This window comes from Terrapene carolina, unplaced genomic scaffold (genome assembly GCF_002925995.2).
Source record: "Terrapene carolina triunguis isolate 2854851 unplaced genomic scaffold, T_m_triunguis-2.0 Scaffold211, whole genome shotgun sequence".
NCBI classification, from domain to species: domain Eukaryota; kingdom Metazoa; phylum Chordata; order Testudines; family Emydidae; genus Terrapene; species Terrapene triunguis.
Genome location: NW_020664562.1, coordinates 10,800,667 through 10,819,540, shown reverse-complemented (window position 1 = coordinate 10,819,540; position 18,874 = coordinate 10,800,667). Strand labels below are relative to the sequence as shown.

At 41.9% G+C, this 18,874-nt stretch overlaps 1 protein-coding gene across 1 annotated transcript in view; it reads left to right on the top strand.

The window, feature by feature from the left end:
• Positions 1-18,874, top strand: part of LOC112117767 (potassium channel subfamily T member 2) — a 287,927-nt gene that overhangs the window by 119,512 nt on the left and 149,541 nt on the right. The window lies entirely within an intron of this gene.

Below are 18,874 nucleotides of genomic sequence, written 5' to 3'. Positions count from 1 at the left end.
TCCCTGCACAGCTCCCCAAACAACTTGAGCCCTACTGTGGGGCTATAAAAGGAAAGAGGTTGTGGCTGGAGTGGCACCTAGTGGGGCTTCTGTGTCCCTGTGCTCTGTTAAGATGCTCTCCATTCTAGCCCTCATTAGACTTGTGAGACAGGTCAGGGAAGGGTCCACAGTATCAATACTTTGGCAACTCCAATGGCTCAATACTCCCATCAAAGGGGGTGCAGAGAAACTGATAACAGTTCAGCTCATGGGTCGAATAGCACCTGCAGTAAGGTAGAACTACACAACAGTGGCCTACCTAAGTATACTGACTCCTTTCCAACAGCAGAGCTCCCTGACAAACCCTTATTTCTCAGGCTGTTAGGAGGTGGTAGAGAAGGGGCAGTGAATGGGGAGGACCCTGTGCAGAGCAACTATAGTTCTATCATTATTTACTGTGCTAGCCAGAGTGCCTGTGGTGTCACTGCATTGATAAAGCTCAGTCTGTCATTCTGGAGACACTGATTTGATTTTCTCCTGCTTTATTTCTCCAACCTAATTCTTCTGCTAGCCACTGCTATATGACTTTCACCCTTTGGTCAGGATAGAGTAACACATGGCCTCTTTTAGTTCTGCCATTAATGTTTGTTCTTTAATCAGAAGAATTTGTGCTCTCTAGTGGCTCAAGGAATATTTCTATTTTTACTCCCTTCATTTACAGCCACATAATTGCATGAGGTCAGATTTTTTGGCTGAGTTAGACTGCACCATTTGACCCACACTGTACAAAATTAGGACCCTACCAAAAATCAGCCCACCCCCATGAAATCTGATCTCCTCGGCTGCTGGGAGCCTGGGGCTCTGAGTCCTAACTGCTAGTCCAGACACACTGAGGAGGGATAGGACTTGTCCTTCCCCTGTATGACTGCTCTTGGTGGGGAGATCAGATCCACCTCCAGAGGCAGCACGGGCAGTCCGGGAGCTGGGCTGTGTGCCTCCGTCCCCTCTCCCTCCCACCCCCGCATTTCCTGCCGCAGCTCTGGGCGCCGAGCTCCTGGCTTCCCCTTCCTCTCACAGCAGTTCCTGCTGGGGTGGGGGCTTCTGCTCCCAGTGGCTGCAGCTGGGGCAGACTGGGCTCGGGGCCTCCCCCCGCTCCAGCCAGAGCTGGGGGCTTCTGCTCCCCATTGCTCCAGCTGGAGCTAAGGGCACCCCCCACCGTTCTTCCACCCTATAGTTTCTTCTGGGGCTGGGGCACCCATTTTTCAAGTGGACCCCCATATTGGCCAGGGACCCCTGCCTTAATCTGTCACTGGCCTGGACTAGCAGCCCCCGGCTAGGGAACTCCTAGTAGCGTGGGGGAGATCCTACCTACCTCCACCTCCCAGAATCTCCTCTAACTGCAGGAAGCTCAGAGGCTGCTGCCTAGGCAGCAAAGAAGTGAGGGTGACAATCTTGGGACACCCCCCCACCCCACAACTTTGCAACCCCCCACGATCCCATTTTAGGTCAAGACCCCCCCTGGTTACAATACTGTGAAATTTCAAATATAAACATCTGAAATCGTGAAATTGACCAAATGAAAACCCTCTGGCCATGAAATTGACCAGAGTGGACCCTGAATTTGGTAGGGCCTATTCATAATGCTGTCACTGTAATACCGGGGCAGCCAATATTGCATCTTCAGCCACAGTTAAAGTACAATATAAAAGACTCTGTTGCAAGCTGTGCTTTAATATTTGTTACTGTCCAAAATTTCACTCAAGTGCTAGACAGAATACAAAGTATGCATCCACTTCACAGGGAAGCAAACTCTTTCTGGAAATAAAGCAGTTTCCCGAGAGCTTGCAGTGTCCCTGGTTGAACAAGTATATGAGCTCCATTTGAAATGGAACATTGTGTTCGGGTCCAGGCATTTTGGTACCGACAGTAAAACATGTAGAAAATGGCAAGCTGACCTACAGTAATTGTGTCTGGTTTCAGCAGTTGCAGATACAGACTCATTATAGATCATTATATGCTGACCTAGTGTTGACCCTGCTAGACAGAAAAATAAGGTAAATAAAAATGAAAAACACCCAATAACAATTGCTAAATGAAGCCCTTTGGGAGTGACTTGTAGTATTTGCTGACATCATTTGCCTAAGATGAGTCTTGTGTTGACCAGGAAATTGTTTATATTATTTATTTGAATGTACAGTATTGAGATTTATTTATTTTGGAGTAGCCATTCATATATGAGTTTACAGTGTAGAGCAGCACTGTAATGACTACTGAAATATTCAAACACACCATAGATAACATGCCAAACTCATCTCCGGGGTAAGGTCTTCAGTTATGTTATATTCTTGGTGCATTAGAGCCAGTCTCTTTCTTTAGGAGCTGCCCTTATTTATGGCTCAAACACAGGCCCTGCTGCAAAGCAACAGAGGGGAGTAAAATGCCCCATTGTGGGCCAAACCCTTTCTTGGAGAGAGTTCAAAAGCTGAAAAGAGAAGCTGCCACCAGGCTGCCATTTCACATCCTACACAGAAACAGGCAGTGGCAAAAGCGGCTCTGTCCCCAAATGCACTGGGCCATATACCAGAGCCAACACAGAACCCTTCTGCAGACACAGATTACACCCCACCAGTCCCTTGGATGGAACAGGAAGAATGAACCAAATAGCTCCCCCTTAAGCGAGTTACAGGGTTAATTACAATACAGCCCTTCGTACCTGCAGATTTATAGGTACTAAACACTTGTAGTTCCCATTTACTTCAGTGGGAATTGTGGATGTTCAGCACTTCTGAAAGTCAGGCCACTTGTCTTTACAATGCAGTGTATTAGAAGCCATGCTTATTTAGAAGATGCATGAGGATAAATAAATCCAAACAAGATATGAGGATAAATAAATCCAAACAAGATATAGTAATTATGGTAAATATGGTTTGAGGTTTTTTCTTACTTTACTCTGAAGATGAAATAACAAAATAGCTTCAATTGGTACCCTGATAACCATTACAATTTCTGGGAAGTCAAACCTTTGCTTCATAACTGATTTATAAGTATTGATGTATTACTTTACTGGTTGAGAAAAATGTGAGGTTGAAACCATATTTTATGCTCAATACATTTATGGGTTACATTCATAGAATCATAGGAATGAAGGGCCGGGGCGGGGGGGTGGAAAAGTATGGTGGGGGTGCTGAGAGCCATTGAACCAAACTGTAAACCCTGTAGAGGATGGAAACCACTTCAAGCTAGGGGGTGTGGCAGCCCCCTCCCCCAGCACCTCGAGTTCCAGCACTGATGTGTAGGGCTGGAAGGGACTTCAAGAGGTCATCCAAGTTCAGCCCCCTGCAGTGAGGCAGGACTATGTAAACCTGGATCATCCCTGACAGATATTTGTCTAACCTGTTCTTAAAAACCTAATGACTGGGATTCCACAATCTGTTTTGGTAATCTATTCCAGGACTTAAGTAGCCTTACAGTTAGAAAGGTTTTTTCCCCCCTAATATCTAAACTAAATCTCCTTTGCTGCAGATTAAACCAATTATTCTTTGGCCTACCTTCAGTAGACATGTAGAACAATTGATTGCCATCCTCTTTATAACAGGTCTTAATATATTTGAGGACTTGTCAGGTCCCCTCCCCCCCACAGTCTTCTTTCCTTGAGATTAAACATGCCCAGTTTTTTTAGCTTCCTCATAGCTTATGTTTTCCAAACACTTATCATTTATTGTTGCTCTCTGCTAAACTCTCATTTCTCCATATTTTTCTTTGAATGTGGCACCAACACCTGGACATAGTACTCCAGACAATGCCTCACCAGTGCTGAGTACAGAAGAACAATTACCTCCTGCATCTTGCATACGGCACTCCTAACACACCCCAGACTGATAATAGCCTTTTTTCAAAACTGCATCACATTTTTGGTTCATATGCCATTTGTGGTCTACTATAATTCCCAGTACTACTGTCTAACCCTTTATTCCCCATTTTGTTGTGCATTTGATTTTCCCTCCAAACTATAGTGCTTTGCACTTGTCTTTTTTGAGCTTCGTGTTGCTGATTTCAGACCATTTCTCCAATTTGTCAAGGTTATTTTGAATTCCTGTCTTCCAAAGTGCTTGCAGCTTCACCCTATGTGGCGTCATCTGCAAATGTTATAAACATATTCCTCATCTCCCCCCCCCCCCCCGCATGTTGACTATTCCTTATAACCCTATTTCCTCTAGGTGCTTACACATTGATTTTTAATAAAACTGTTCTAGTATCTTTCCAGGAATTAAAGTTAGTTTGACTGATCTAATTCCCTGAGTCCTTTGTTCCTCAGAATGTTTGCTCTTCTTTAGCCCTCTCGGATCTTACCCATCTTCCATGAGTTCTCAAACATAACTCAAATGGTTTCAAGATTCTTAGATTTCAATTAGTTCCTTAAGCCTAGGGTGAATTTCATCAGGCCTTGATTACTTGAATACATATAATTCATCTAAATATTCTTTAATCTGTTATTTCCCTATTTTCCCTTGTGTTCCTTCCACCTTGTTAATATTAATTGAGTTAAGCAGCTGGTCATAATTGATCTTTTTAATAAGACTGAAGCAATATAAGCATCAAGCACCTGAGCCTTCTTGGTATCTGGTATTAGCTCTCCTTCCCCTCTAAGTAGTGAACCTATACTTTCCTTCATGTTTCTTTTGTTCCTGATATGTTTATAGAACCTCTCCTTACTGCCTCTTTTGTACCTTAGCCTTTCTGATTTTATCCCTGCATGCCGAGCTATTCTTTTGTACTCATCCTCATTAATTTGACCATGTTTCAACTTTTTATAGTGTTCCTTTTTGATTGTCAGGTCATTAAAGAGCTCCTTATGCAACCATCTTTGCCTCTTCCTAATCTTCCCATCTTTCCTTCACATCAGCATAGTTTGCTTTTGTGCCGTTAAATATTTTCTGAGAAACTGCCAGCTCTCCTGAACTCTTTTTCCTGTTAGATGTTTTCCCCCCATAGGGCACTACCTACCCATTTCTGAGTTTGCTGAAGTCTGAACTTTTTTAAGTCCATTGTATTCTGCTGCTCTCATTCCTTCCTTCCAAGTTGACGTCCACCTTCAGATTCACAACTGATTCCTCCCTGTTAGTCAAAATCAAGTCAAATACCTCTTAGTTTCTTCCTCCACCTAATGACACCAGAAATTGTGCCCAACACATTCCAATTACTTACTGGACATGGTGTGTTTTTCCCTTATTACTTTTCCAACATATGTCTAGACCTTTGCTTAAAGCCCTGAATAAAGGGAGGCATGTAGTACTCCTTCCCAGGACTGAACCATTCAAGGAGGAGCCTTCAGACATAATTGGAGCTCAGAAAAGTACAATTCCTTCCCATCTCACACCTTGCTCCCAAAGGGATATAACTTCCTTCAGACCTATACTGGGTGCTGATTGTTTCCATTAATGCTGGTTCAGCTCATCAGGCTGATTCACTAGAAAGGAAGAGTCCAGTCTAACTCCCATTTAGGATTTTCAGTGGGACTGAAGGAGTACATAGGTCTTGTGCTTGTCTCTTATGCAAGTTAATTTCAACCAAAGTATAGATCAATTCAAAGACCTGACTGCATAAATAACCCCTTTGTTCTTAACAGATGTGTTCCTTTGAACACCCACCATCAAGGAAGAAGGGCATAGTGTTTAAAAAACTAATCTTGTTTAAAGGGGAAGTGAAGGCTGAAATTAGACCTTTTTAAAATCAGCAGGTCCAAATAGCCAGCTCTTTCAAAACTCTTGGATGCGTGTTGAGGAGCTCATCAAACCACTAATATTGATTTTCAATAAGCATTGGAGCACTGGAGAATTTCCAGATGACTGGAAGCAAGCAACTATTGTGCCAATTTCTTAAAAGAAGGTAAACAGAATGTCCTGGGTACTTATAGGCCTGTCAGCCTGACATCAGTCCCAGGCAAAATAATAGAGCAGCTGATACAGGATTCAATTAATAAAAAGAATTAAAGGAAAAGAATGTAATTAATGCAAATCAGCATGAGTTTTTGGAAAATATATCTTGTCAAATTAACTTGATTTTTTATGATGAAGTTACAAATTTGGTTGATAGAGGTAATAGTATTGACATATACACTTAGACTTCTTTAAGGCATTTGACTGGTACCACAAAACATTTTGATTTAAAAACTAGAAGGATATACAATTAACATGAAACACATTATATGGATTAAAAGCTGGCTAACTGATAGGTCTCAAAATGTAAGTGTAAATTGGGGTTTTTCATTGGGTGGGCATTTCTCCAGTGGGGTCCCACAGGGATAGGTTCTTGGTCATATCCTATTTAACATTTTTATCAATGATATGAAATAAAACATAAAATCATCACTGATAAAGTTTTCATAAGACACAAAAATTGAGGGAGTGATGAATAATGAAGGGACAAGTCACTGATTCAGAGCAATCTGGATCACTTGATAAACTGGGCATGAGCAAACAATGCCTTTTAATACAGCTAAATGTAAATATGTTCATCTAGGAACCAAGAACGTAGGCCATACTTACAGTATGGGGGAAAATCTATATTGGGAAGCAGTGACCCTGAAAAAGACTTTGAGGTCATGGTGTATAATCAGCATAACATGAGCTCCCAGTGGGATGCTGTGGCCAAAAGAGCTAACATGATCCTGGGATGCATACAGGGGAATCTCAAGTAAGAGCAGAAAGGTTATTTTACCTCTGAAGCAACCACTGCTGGAATACTGCATCCAGTTCTGGTGTCCACAATTCAAGAAGACAGTTAATAAAGTAAAGAGGGTTCAGAGAAGAGCCATGAAAACGATTAAAGGATCAGAAAACATGCCTTATAGGATAGATTCAAAAAGGTCAATCTATTTACTTTAATAGAGAGAAGGTTAAGGGGTGACTTGATTAAAGTCTGTAAAGTATCTACAGGGGGAACAAATATTTAATAATGGGCTCTTCAGTCTAGCAGAGAAAGGTAAAACACGATCCAATGTCTGGAAATTGAAGCTAGATAAATTCAGACTGGAAATAAAGAGTACATTTATGACAATGAATAATTAACTATTGAGACAATTTACCAAGGGTCATGATGGATTCTCCATCACTGAGAATTTTTAAATCAAGACTGGATGTTTTTCTAAAAGACATACTCTAGGAATTATTTTGGGGAAGTTCTATGGCCTGTGGGGATACAGGAGATCAGACTACATGATCACAACAGTCCCTTCTGGCCTTGAAATCTATCACTCTATAACGATCATATACATTTTTGTATTCTCTAAAAGTAAGTGTTTTCTGTGTTTTACTCCTGTTATCTCTGCAGAATCTACACATGTAAGGAGGAATGAGCTGGAGTCTTTGAATAACTGTTTACTAAGTTCCAAACCGTTTTATCAATGCAAACCTGTTGAAATCAGTGTTTCCAAAGCATCATTGAGGTCAGGGCCGGCTCCAGACACCAGCTCAGCAAGCAGGTGCTTGGGGCGGCCAACGGAGAGGGGTGGCTCGTCTGGCTCTTCGGCGGCGGGTCCCTCACTCCCTCTCAGAGCGAAGGACCTGCCACCAAATTGCCGCCGAAGAATGAAGCGGCAGCAGCTCGAAGTGCTGCAGATCGCGATCGCGGCTTTTTTTTTTTTGCTGCTTGGGGCGGCAAAAACCCTGGAGCCGGCCCTGACTGAGGGTATAATTTTCCTTTAGAGCATTTGTTACAGGCTGTTCTGTGAGGTAAAGTAGGTATCACAGAATCATAGAATCATAGAATATCAGGGTTGGAAGGGACCTCAGGAGGTCATCTAGTCCAACCCCCTGCTCAAAGCAGGACCAATTCCCAACTAAATTATCCCAGCCAGGGCTTTGTCAAGCCGGGCCTTAAAAACCTCCAAGGAAGGAGACTCCACCACCTCCCTAGGTAATGCATTCCAGTGCTTCACCACCCTCCTAGTGAAATAGAGTTTCCTAATATCCAACCTAGACCTCCCCCACTGCAACTTGAGACCATTGCTCCTTGTTCTGTCATCTGCCACCATTGAGAACAGCCGAGTTCCATCCTCTTTGGAACCCCCCTTCAGGTAGTTGAAGGCTGCTATCAAATCCCACCTCATTCTTCTCTTCTGGAGACTAAACAATCCTAGTTCCCTCAGCCTCTCCTCATAAGTCATGCGCTCCAGACCCCTAATCATTTTTGTTGCCCTCCGCTGGACTCTTTCCAATTTTTCCACTTCCTTCTTGTAGTGTGGGGCCCAAAACTGGACACAGTACTCCAGATGAGGCCTCACCAATGTCGAATAAAGGGGAACGATCACATCCCTCGATCCGCTGGCAATGCCCCTACTTATACAGCCCAAAATGCCGTTAGCCTTCTTGGCAACAAGAGCACACTGTTGACTCATATCCAGCTTCTCGTCCACTGTGACCCCTAGGTCCTTTTCTGCAGAACTGCTACCTAGCCACTCGGTCCCTAGTCTGTAGCAGTGCATAGGATTCTTCCGTCCTAGGTGCAGGACTCTGCACTTGTCCTTGTTGAACCTCATCAGGTTTCTTTTGGCCCAATCCTCTAATTTGTCTAGGTCCCTCTGTATCCGAGCCCTACCCTCTAGTGTATCTACCACGCCTCCTAGTTTAGTGTCATCGGCAAACTTGCTGAGAGTGCAGTCCACACCATCCTCCAGATCATTAATAAAGATATTAAACAAAACCGGCCCCAGGACCGACCCTTGGGGCACTCCGCTTGAAACTGGCTGCCAACTAGACATGGAGCCATTGATCACTACCTGTTGAGCCCGACGATCTAGCCAGCTTTCTATCCACCTTACAGTCCATTCATCCAGCCCATACTTCTTTAACTTGGCGGCAAGAATACTGTGGGAGACCGTATCAAAAGCTTTGCTAAAGTCAAGGAATAACACATCCACTGCTTTCCCCTCATCCACAGAGCCAGTTATAGAGTCATCATAGAAGGCAATTAGGTTAGTCAGGCATGACTTCCCCTTGGTGAATCCATGCTGACTGTTCCTGATCACTTTCCTCTCCTCTAAGTGTTTCATAATTGATTCCTTGATGACCTGCTCCATGATTTTTCCAGGGACTGAGGTGAGGCTGACTGGCCTGTAGTTCCCCGGATCCTCCTTCTTCCCTTTTTTAAAGATGGGCACTGTATTAGCCTTTTTCCAGTCATCCGGGACCTCCCCCGATTGCCATGAGTTTTCAAAAATAATGGCTAATGGCTCTGCAATCTCATCCGCCAACTCCTTTAGCACCCTCCGATGCAGCGCATCCGGCCCCATGGACTTGTGCACGTCCAGTTTTTCTAAATAGTCTCGAACCACTTCTTTATCCACAGAGGGCTGGTCACCTTCTCCCCATACTGTGCTGCCCAGTGCAGCAGTCTGGGAGCCGACCTTGTTTGTGAAGACAGAGGCAAAAAAATAATTGAGTACATTAGCTTTTTCCACATCCTCGGTCACTAGGTTGCCTTCCTCATTCAGTAAGGGGCCCACACTTTCCTTGACTTTCTTCTTGTTGCTAACATACCTGAAGAAACCCTTCTTGTTACTCTTAACATCTCTTGCTAGCTGCAACTCCAAGTGTGATTTGGCCTTCCTGATTTCACTCCTGCATGCCTGAGCAATATTTTTATACTCCTCCCTGGTCATTTGTCCAGTCTTCCACTTCTTGTAAGCTTCTTTTTTGTGTTTAAGATCAGCCAGGATTTCACTGTTTAGCCAAGCTGGTCGCCTGCCATATTTACTATTCTTTCTACACATCGGGATGGTTTGTTCCTGCAACCGCAATAAGGTTTAATTCTTTAAAATACAGCCAGCTCTCCTGGACCCCTTTGCCCTTCATGTTATTCTCCCAGGGGATCCTGCCCATCTGTTCCCTGAGGGAGTCAAAGTCTGCTTTTCTGAAGTCCAGGGTCCGTATTCTGCTGCTCTCCTTTCTTCCTTGTGTCAGGATCCTGAACTCGACCATCTCATGGTCACTGCCTCCCAAGTTCCCATCCACTTTTGCTTCCCCTACTAATTCTTCCCTGTTGGTGAGCAGCAGGTCAAGAAAAGCTCTGCCCCTAGTTGGTTCCTCCAGCACTTGCACCAGGAAATTGTCCCCTACACTTTCCAAAAACTTCCTGGATTGTCTGTGCACCGCTGTATTGCTCTCCCAGCAGATATCAGGGTGATTAAAGTCTCCCATGAGAACCAGGGCCTGCGATCTAGCAACTTCTGCTAGTTGCCAGAAGAAAGCCTCGTCCACCTCATCCCCCTGGTCTGGTGGTCTATAGCAGACTCCGACCACGACATCACCCTTGTTGCTCACACTTCTCAACTTTATCCAGAGACTCTCAGGTTTTTCTGCAGTTTCATACCGGAGCTCTGAGCAGTCATACTCCTCTCTTACATACAACGCAACTCCCCCACCTTTTCTGCCCTGCCTGTCTTTCCTGAACAGTTTATATCCATCCATGATAGTACTCCAGTCATGTGAGTTATCCCACCAAGTCTCTGTTATTCCAATCACATCATAGTTCCCTGACTGTGCCAGGACTTCCAGTTCTCCCTGCTTGTTTCCCAGGCTTCTTGCATTTGTGTATAGGCACTTAAGATAACTCATCGATCGTCCCTCTTTCTCAGTATGAGACAGGAGTCCTCCCCTCTTGCGCTCTCCTGCTTGTGCTTCCTCCCAGGATCCCATTTCCCCACTTACCTCAGGGCTTTGGTCTCCTTCCCCCGGTGAACCTAGTTTAAAGCCCTCCTCACTAGGTTAGCCAGCCTGCTGGCGAAGATGCTCTTCCCTCTCTTCGTTAGGTGGAGCCCGTCCCTGCCCAGTACTCCTCCTTCTTGAAACACCATCCCCTGGTCGAAGTGTAGCCAGCTTCACTCTCAGAACCTTGTCTGAGGTGTGCAGGGCTTGCAGTTAGTTTCACATATAGGAGGCTAGGCACACTCTTGCCTCTTACATGTGTGCAATGTGGGTGAGGGGGGAGGCGTGAGGAGCTTCCCTGCCACACACCACTCCTCCCCACACGCACCACATGCAGCCCACTAAAGGCCAGGCACTATCTGAGTCAGCGTCTGGACAGTGCAGGGACTGCTCATTCCCTAGTCCCCCTGGATGCACAGTGCCTCAAAGGGAGCTGTGAAGGAGTAAGGTCGTGGCCCTTCCTTCCCCACGCTGGTGCATGGAGCTGGACTACTATACAATGGAGCATGCTGCATGCGTAAAGGCTGTAGATGTGGGCTTGCTCCCATTACATGCGAAGGACTTTGGGGAGGCATTCTCTCTCACAGGTCCCAATACCTCCCATGGAGATGGTACAGCACTGCACCATCCTTACTCTGGACTGTGTCCAAAAGGCACAATCTATCCTAAAAGAACATCTGAAATCAAAGTCTGAAAGGCAACAAATACCGAACCTCACAATGACAACTGTAAGTTTTTTTTCAAAAGTAGAATTACACTTCAAAGTTAGGATCAAACACTAAATATTTAAAAAGAGCACCTTCTTACTCAAGTCTGCTACCTGTGCGTATCTGTCATATCTGCTGACTTTAGGAACAATCAAGTTTTACTACTGCTAGCAGCCCCCGGGTCCCAGCTTGTGTGAAACAGACTGGGGTAAGGGGACTGGCTTTCAGCACCCCTACTATTCAAAGTGTTCCCACGCCACTGACTATAGACATTTTATATGAACTGTATTCTACCTCATTCATCATGAGCAAAACTATCAGTTAACATCGGTGGTTATGCATCAGATCCCAGGCTGAACTTGCAGGGCAGGTAGTTAGATCAAATATAACCAAAAGATGACTTTTCCGGGAGTCAATAAGAATAGACATAGAACCTCACAATAGCATTTGTAGGGAGCTACTTTTCAGACTACTCTCTGTAATATAAATTTCTTGGTCAGGGACATATTTCTATAGATGCCTAGTACCTTGTGTTTGTTGTTGTGAAACAACCACCCTGAATAGAATTTCAGTAGAACTCTTTGAGCTACATTAGGAACAGAACCCTTACTGAACTCCATTCTTTGACAGTCTGTTTGTGCATGTGGAGTAGGAGTGCTTGGCAAATACACACTTGATACATTTAAATTTGCTTAACCAGTAGTTTGTTCTGTATGTGGCAGTACATCTAAGGATTTCTCTTTATTCAAGAGACTTTCTTCTTACTTCAAAGGCAGTACAAACTCTCCAGTAAGTTTCTTTAGGCACAACAATTGTCCTCCCAAGAACAGCATTATGTGAAACAAAAAATATTTTTACTAAAATAAGTGTCCTCATCAGACAGAATGTTCTGTGATAGATTGAGAGAAATAGCATAAATTATAGTACTTACAAAGTTTGTTGTGAATCATTTATCCACTGAAGGCTAGCGCTCATTTAGCAAATGACATATTCACAAGTGACTTATTCAGCAAGCTCTGTGGACAGTCAGAGTCACCCCACATCCCCCGCACTGAATCAATAAAACACTTCTCATTGTTTTTCCGCACTAGTAATCATAAAAAGAGCTATGAGCATATAATGAGAAGGTTGACAGTCTGCTGCCAAAGAAGAGGAGTCAATGTTTTATGCTTAGGGCTATAAGAAGTTTGCACAAACTTTGCCATAGAAATGGTCCAGTCACTCAGGCCTGACCCAAAGCTCATTAATGTCTATAAGATTCCCAGTCCCTGAACATCAGATAATCAGGGTGCTTCCAAATACTGAGCTGCATAATACAGCACACAAGACATGTGGTTTTTTTCTCCCCTTTTAAAAGAGGTCCAACAAAAAACAAACAACTGCAAATAAAATCCGGAGGCAAGATTCTTAGCTGGAGTAAATCAATATATTTCTACTGGAGACAAAGACACCCAGGTTTACCCCAGCTGAAGATCTAGATAAATGTGGTGTGACACTGGGATAAGTATGGTCAATTATGAGACATAGGATAAGACATGTTTTTTTGGCTCTGGATAATCATCTAGGCCCAGATTCTTAACGGTATTTAGGTGTTGATTTAAATGGGAGTGCAGTGTCTACATGCCTTTGAGGATCTGGGCCTTTAGTTCATCCATGACATTACTGTTTTGTCAAATAGTGCACTCAGTGTTAAGGGCCCAATCCTGCAACCTACTCTTTTGAGAGTTTTGCATGCAAAGAGACTGTTTGGTTGAACACTAAGGGCTAGATTTACAAAGGAACTTAGGCATGATGATGCTCAGCCTCACCATGCCTAACTTTTAGGAGCCTAGAAAAACTATTGGGATTCCCAAAGCCTGAGTTCCATAGCAATGCTCCCTATACAATAAATGGGGAGAGAGAGGTGCCTCAGAACTGGGTTCACAAAAGCTATCATGCTAGGCAGCTCCCTGCCTAAGCTAAGCAATAGGAGATGCCCAGTGGAGGGGTGTGTTCTGAACCTCAGCCCCTCAAAGAGATTGGTGCCTAAGCGCAGGCACAGGGCAGCTCCTCCTTCTGCTCGGTATTCTCAGCTGCAAACCCTCTTGGAGTTAGGTGCCTTTGGGAAATGGAGGAGGAGCTGCCTGATCATCACTTTTAGCCCAGGGGTTAGGGAACTCAACTGAGATGTGGGGGTCCATCAGTTCAACTCTGCCCTCCACCTGAGGTGTAGAAGGGATGTGCCATCTCTCAAATGAGTGCCCTACCCACTGGGATATGGGGCATTCTGATGTGGGCTTCCTCTGTCCCTTCTGAGGGAGAACAAGGAGCCTTTGCAGCATGCCTGGAAGTTTGTTAATGGTACATTTTTACACGTTCATTAGTTGTAATCAATGTGATATTTTAGTGTCTTATATGGTGCCAATTCTGGAGTCCTGCACAGGCAGACATGAAATTTAATGAAAATTTCACCCATGAAGGACTGTGGATTACTGCTCATTAGGCAAAATGATGTGAAAGAATGTGTGGGCCAGATCCTCATCTGGCTTAAGCATAGTTCCACTGAAGTCAATTGAGCTACACCAGTTTACACCAGATAAAGAGCTAGCCTGTCTACTTGAAGTCAGATATTTGCCCAGATATTTTATCATCTCTATATTTGTTCAGATGTCATTAAGCTTAAACATTGTTACTGGACCACTGACAATAAACTGGTCCTTTAATCAATACAGAAATCAAGTACAGGTTATAAATCCACATACTCCTTAGAGAATCCTGTTAAAGAAATAGTGTCTGAACAAAATTCAGTCAATTGTGTAGTTTAAGGTTCGACTATAACAAGGCCACATAAGTAGCTAGGTCAACTGTAATTTCATGCAGGTCTCACTAAGAGTTCAGGAGTTAGCTAGCATTTCTGAGTGTTAGCATCCTTTATTTAATTATTATTAATATGCAAAGTGCAACAGTTTCCTGAACTCAAGTTACTGATCTAGACACTAGATGAAGAGCCCCTTGAAAAGGGACAGCTTGAAAGAATGAATACTGTTGACTGGAGGCAAGCTATTTTAATCGAATGATTAATGGTATCATTAGAGTCCTGATGTTTTCCTTGTGCTTCAGTTTCTCTAGTCCCCTTACTCCTATCACCTCATTCTGCATTTTTTAGAATGTTGCAACTTAAAATGAACACCATTGTTACAGAGCTGAACAGTTTGAAAGTTAGGCATGATACAGCTCTGACATTTCCAGTCATTTTACTGCCAGATGCAGGTTTTTATTTGTATTTTGAGGTCCTGGATGAAACCCACAAAGTGGAAGTAGAAAGTGTTATTAGCCAGAAACTTTGACACAAGTCCTGGAAATGTGCACTTTAATGCTGTTATCCAGTTTGTGGTACATTCACATGTGTTGGCTGTATAGATTTTAAGATTTGAATTACATTTAAAAAACAGATCATGTGTAATCTGGTCTTAACTTACAATATTGCATCAAATGTATTTTATTTTAGGATAACAATTCATTTTGCTATTAAATGTTGCAGGTCAGTTTGCCAAATTCATTACATAATTTGAAGTTATACATTCCCTGTGAATAAAAGAGATTTAACATGCAGAAATTTCCTAAATTGCTTCTTGTTCCTTAAATTGCTCTGTAGAAAAAGTAAAAAGGACAAAATATAAAGCCATGACCATATATTGCACTGAACCTGCAGACTAGTTCTATTGGTATTCCCTAGGGGGGGAAATAGAGTGTAATGTTGCTTAAGTATATTTTTTAGTGCAATGAAGAAAAAAATTAAAACAACAATGAACTGACAGACTATGCACTTCCACAATAAACTCCCTTTCAGTTCTAACATGGAACCATTCACAATATGCACATCCATTTCCTCATAATCACTTAGATTGCATAATCTACCTCAGCAAGATTAATATATCTCACTGATAAACATGTATACTGCTAATATGAGGTTTCCAGATAAACTATCATGCTAAACAGTAATACAGTTCACAACTAGAATGGGGTATACATTTTTCTAGTAGACATATAGTCCATTATATTGTGACCTCATCAACTAATAATACCAACATTCTTTCATTAACTTCTCTATGATCTCTCCTTGAAAAAGTACTGGGTGATCCTACTATTTATTTTATTATAATAGCACTCAAACACACAATGAAGATTGTGGGCCCCTTGTACTAAAAACTGTACAGAGGCATAGGAAATCTGTCAGTGCCCCAAAGAGTTTATTTACAATCTGGGCTATATGCAGGCAAAACTCCCAATGATTTCAATGGGAGTTTTGTCTTAATAGGATTTGGTGGAACAAGCACATAATTAGTGTATTAGAAACTTAGGGCTAGGTTGTGCAACACTTATTAATTTTGATGTGAACTTGCTCACATCAGTAGTCCCAATGACTTCAATAGCTACACAATGTAGCAGCTTGTAAATTTAGTACAGAAACCAGGTTAGTTCTTGTGTTAACCCCGTACCATTTCAATTTGATAGACTAGCAAGATTTTAATGCGTGTAATGCCATTCCTTTTGTTCTGAATGCTTCTTTCTTTTGTATGATGTGGTATAATTTTAAATTTTAAACATTTAAATATGTATACGTCTTTTTAGTTCAAGCCATTTAAAGAGTAATTCAGGGAATATGTATTCTATTGTGCAGTAAAGTCAGGAAGCGGAAAGTATGGAAAGCGAATCAGATAGGGTACCTACCAAACATGGTTTCCATAGAAACTTACATAATTGTAGGCTGATGTCATGTAATTTCAGTTATTAATTTGGTGGTGCATAATATTTCCTTTCTTACTCTCTTTAGAGGTTTCCATGTGGTTATTTCTAAGATCTAACAACACTGGTCAAAAATCTTTGTTAATGCCCCCTATGGGGAATTCTTTGTTTCTGCTTTTGACATAGCTGGATTCAGAGGCAAATGAAGTCAGTGGTAACTACTTCAGTGGGCTGTGGCTCAGGCTTATACAGATTTACAGTATATAAATCAAAAGTACTTTCTAACTAATATATATTGTGGCAGTCATCTTTGTCTACCCTAACACTGAAGTACAAATAGAAAACCCAAGCAACAGCTCTGGAAGTTGTAGCTTACAGCATCTTTTTACTTTATAGAGTCAATAGGAGATTAACAATAAACAATTGTCCACTTTCTTGAAATTAAGAGAAACATTAAATTAACTAAGACAGTTTGATAGAGGAGTTTCTTTTTGATTCAAGCTAGGAGCTGAATAGGCGCTTTCTGTTATGCATGATCTCTTCAGGTGACAATCAAGGCTTTCTTGATATTCTAGTATAGGTAGCAAGCCACCTGCTAGTTTGGAAATCAATAGCACCAAGCTGAATTTCAGATACATTTTGATTCAGGCAACGAAACTAGGCAATATAGATTTGAATAGGAATTCAGAAATTTGAATACATCCCTCCCCAACTCATCTAACTGTATTACTTTTCTTGAATACATACAATTCAGATACATTTGGAATACATACACACTCCCAAAATTTGGGCCACTGAATGAAGAGGAAAACTAATGGAATCAGAGGGTACAAAAATTTTAATTGTTTTTTTTAAACCTGAAATAAGATTTGGCCTATATGCTCACACTTAAAAGTCATATTGGACCTGTATCAGGTGGTGGGTTTGGTTTCTAGATAGAAAAGTAATGACAAGATTAGCTTCTTGCACCCTCTATTTCATCTGTCATTGAACTTCTTGCTATACTACTACTGCAATATATATCCCTATCTTCAAGGCCAGAGAAATGGTTTCTCCTACAGTCGCATACAATGGCAGATCCATAGGTGTTAGACTAGTGGGATCTTTGTACTGCCGCTTCTGATTAACTCTGAATGATGGGAGTTTGACTCTATGGGAGCTGGGCTCGTAAGAGCCTCTGAAACTCCTAGCTTCTGTTCTTAAGATGTATAATGATTACCATTTGGTGGAATAGTTTCCTTGTATCCCGTTCTAAATGGAAGTTGTGCTCTGTGTCTGATAAGAGGGCATGAGAGAATCAGCAGTCAGAATGAGTGAAGTGACAGCACTAGATTTCAATAACTTTTAACATACCATTTATCAAGTCCTTTTGTCCAGCAGTGGATGTAACCAATCACATTAATCTCAGCTATGTCACTTGATGTTTATCAGCCTCCCTGGCTCCTGTCTGGCAACCTGTTTGTATTCATTGTGTTCAACCACCACCGCCAAAGGAAAAGTAAGATCAAGAGACTACTTCTCAATCAGCATCCTCAATCAAGCACCACAGAACTACTTAGCAAACCCTCAAGTGATACAAAAATGGCGCTCAGATTTCAGTGAACATGCTAAATAACAGTGTATTGACTCTCGTGAACTGCAATATATATATTAGGGCTGTTGATTAATCACAGTCAACTCACACGATTAACTAAAAAAAATAATTGTGATTAAAAAAATTAATCACGATTAATCGCAGTTTTAATCACACTGTTAAACAATAATATACCAATTGAAATTTATTAAAGATTTTGGAGGTTTTTTTACATTTTCATTATATATATATATATATATATAGAGAGAGAGAGAGAGAGAGAGAGAGAGAGAGAGAGAGAGAGATTATTCTGTGTTTTAACTGAAATAAAAGTGTATATTATTTCTTATTACAAATATTTGCACTGTAAAAATGATAAACAAAAGAAATAGTACTTTTCAATTCACCTCATACAAGTACTGTAATGCAATCTCTGTCGTGAAAGTGCAACTTACAAATGTAGATTTGTTTTTTTACATAACTGCACTCAAAAACAAAACAATGTAAAACTGCAGAGCCTACAAGTCCACTCAGTCCTACTTTTTGTTCAGCCAATCGCTCAAACAAGTTTGTTTACATTTACAGGAGACAATGCTGCCCTCTTCTTATTTACAATGTCACCAGAAAGTGAGAACAGGCATTTGCATGGCACTTTTGTAGCTGTCATTGCAAGGTATTTACATGCTTTGGCCACGATTCCAGAGAACATGCTTCCATGCTGATGACGCTTATAGAAAAAACAATGCATTAATTAAATTTGTGACTGAACTCCTTGGGGGAGAATTGTACATCCCCTGCAGTGTTTTACCTACATTCTGCCGTATATTTCATGTTAGAACAGTCTCGAATGACGACCCAGCACATGTTGTTCGTTTTAAGAACACTTTCACCGCAAATTTGACAAAACGCAAAGAAGGTGCCAATGTGAGATTTCTAAAGATAGCTACACCACTTGACCCAAGGTTTAAGAATCTGAAGTGCCTTCCAAAATCTGAGAGGACGAGGTGTGGAGCATGCTTTCAGAAGTCTTAAAAGAGCAACACTCCAATGTGGAAATGACAGAACCCAAACCACCAAAAAAAGAAAATCAACCTTCTGCTTGTGGCATCTGACTCAGATAATGAAAATGAACATGCGTCAGTCCGCACTACTTTGGATTGTTATCAAACAGAACCCGTCATCAGCAT